Consider the following 2592-nt stretch of genomic DNA (forward strand, 5'->3'; position numbering starts at 1 on the left):
TCCGAATTATAAAAATATATCCTTAATTAAACCGCACGGTCAATAGCGTACACGTAAAAAAATTCCAAAGTCCAAGATAGCATATTTTTGGTCACTTTTTATATCATGAAAAAATTTATGAAAAGCGATCAAAAAGTCCAATCAATATAAAAATGATACCGATAAAAACTTCAGGTCACGGTGCAAAAAATGAGTCCTCATACAGGCCCGTAAACGGAAAAATAAAAAAGATATAGGGGTCAGAAAGGACAACTTTAAACGTATACATTTTCCTGCATGTAGTTATGATTTTTTTCAGAAGTCCGACAAAATCAAACCTATAAAATAAAAAGGTATCATTTTGATTGTATGGACCTACAGAATAAAGATAAGGTGTAATTTTTACCGAAAATTTACTGCGTAGAAACGGAAGCCCCCAAAATTACAAAATGATGTTATTGTTTTTCAATTTTGTCTCACGATTTTTTTCCCATTTTGCCGTATATTTTTGGGTAAAATGACTGATGTCATTACAAAGTAGAATTGTTGGCACAAAAAATAAGCACTCATATGGACTTTTAGGTGCAAAATTTTAACGGGTTATGATTTTTTAAAGGTAAGGAGGAAAAAACAAAAGTGCAAAAATTGAAAAACCGCTGGTCCTTAAGGGGTTAAAGGGAACCCCACCAGCTTCTTCCGGATTGACAGGTTTCTTGCTATTTGTATATAAGGAGAGATCTGTCAGTCAGGCCTATCAGGGCGTGAGAAGCCAATAGGGGAACACTCCCTCCCTGATCCTGACCTATGATTTCCCTGATACCATGTGTTTTTGACAGGAAAATAGCTCTGCATGCAATGCTATCTATCCCTTAAGAAACTGTGATGGAGCCCTGCAATGCAGGTGTGAACACAGCCTTAACTGTATTGTATACACTGTAAAGTGAAGTAGGAGTGAATGTAGATGGGAGTCATTCCATAGCAGACGGCTTCTCTTTCCATATATGGCACATTAGTCCCTCCCACCTCCTCTTCACCAAGAGAGGCAGACTTCTGGCTGACGTGTGTCCTGATATCCCTGACAGATCATGCGGCTGCAGGCGTTCCTTCGGTAGCTCAGATGGTAGAGCGGAGGACTGTAGAGGCAATGCAGGCTGTCATCCTTAGGTCACTGGTTCGATTCCGGTCCGAAGGACATGTTTTTTTTTTTTTTCTCTTCCTGATAACATAATGACCAGCACACTGTAATTTCACGTTTTTTTTTTATTATTATTATTATTATTTTTTTTTTTAAATAAATAGCATATCAGTGTTTTCCACCAGAGTGCTTGCAGCTGTTGCACAACTACAACTCTCAGTATGCCCGGACAGCCTTTGGCTGTCCGGGCATGCTGGGAGTTGTAGTTTTGCAACAGCTGTAGGCACCCTGGTTGAAAAACACTGGTCTATAAGCTTTGAAAAATCACTACATTTAGGGAACAGACTGAGGGATTAATCTGTTTATGAGTGGTGGTTTCCTCATACGGCCTGCAGGGGTCCCCATAGTACAGATAAGGACTTGGTAGTGTAATGTTATTTAGTGTTGTCCCTTGTGCTCTCAGGTCTTCTATTCCTTTAGTACTGTTTATGGGATTTAGAAGGGTTATCTCCCTTATTATCTGCTGTCCTAATATTGTGATGATCTACGGAATGTAGTTACAATAAGCCACAGCACAGGAGCGAATGGAGTAGTCAGTGTTGCCAATGGCAACCTACAGGGGCGGATCCAGAGTCTAGTCTCCGGAGGGGGCACTATTAGAGTATTTTGTGTTGGCGAACAGAAAATAAGTTGTTGCTTAACCGCTTAAAGGAGAACTCCAGAATATAAAAATTGTCCCCCATACTGCCGGCAGTAAAAAAAAAAATTAAGATGTACTTACCTTCCTCCGCTCCCCTGGGGCCTCCGGTAACTGGCTCTTGGTCTCCGCCGCGATCCTCTTCCTGGTTGCCGGTGGTCGGTGAGTCATACTGCACTTGAAGTCCTGACCGCAGCGAAGTCCCGACTCGGCCGGCGATAGGCTGAGCGGCAGTGTGACATTTTCGGCCCCGGCAGCAGGTGCCGATGTAGAGAGGAATTTTGTGTCCTGTAGCGTTCTCACGCTGCCGCTCAGCCTATCGCCGGCCGAGTCGGGACTTCACTGCGGTCAGGACTTCAAGTGCAGTATGACTCACCGACCACTGGCAACCAGGAAGAGGATCTCGGCGGAGACCGGAGCCGGTTACCGGAGGCCCCGGGGGAGCGGAGGAAGGTATGTACATCTTTATTTTTTTTCTGCCGACAGTATGGAGGACAATTTTTATATTCTGGAGTTCTCCTTTAATGATGTTTTTGCATTTTCATTTTTTCCTCATCACCTTCTAAAAATCATAACGCTTTAAATTTTGCACCTAAAAATCCATTTGATGGCTTATTTTTTGCACCACCAATTCTACTTTGTAATGACATTAGTCATTTTACCCCAAACTCTACGGCGAAATGGAAAAAAAATCATTGTGCAACAAAATGGAAGAAAAATTGCCATTTTGTCACTTTTGGGGGCTTCCGTTTCTACGCAGTGCATATTTCGGTAAAAATTA

At 42.1% G+C, this 2592-nt stretch overlaps 1 non-coding gene across 1 annotated transcript; it reads left to right on the forward strand.

Moving 5' to 3' along the window:
• The first annotated feature begins 1081 nt into the window (after positions 1-1081).
• TRNAY-GUA (transfer RNA tyrosine (anticodon GUA)) lies at positions 1082-1171 on the forward strand. Its single transcript is given in 2 exon segments — positions 1082-1118; positions 1136-1171. It is a non-coding gene; the product is annotated as a tRNA-Tyr (tRNA).
• The last annotated feature ends 1421 nt before the right edge of the window (positions 1172-2592 follow it).

The sequence above is a fragment of the Hyla sarda genome, chromosome 1 (genome assembly GCF_029499605.1).
Source record: "Hyla sarda isolate aHylSar1 chromosome 1, aHylSar1.hap1, whole genome shotgun sequence".
Taxonomy (NCBI): Eukaryota; Metazoa; Chordata; class Amphibia; order Anura; family Hylidae; genus Hyla; species Hyla sarda.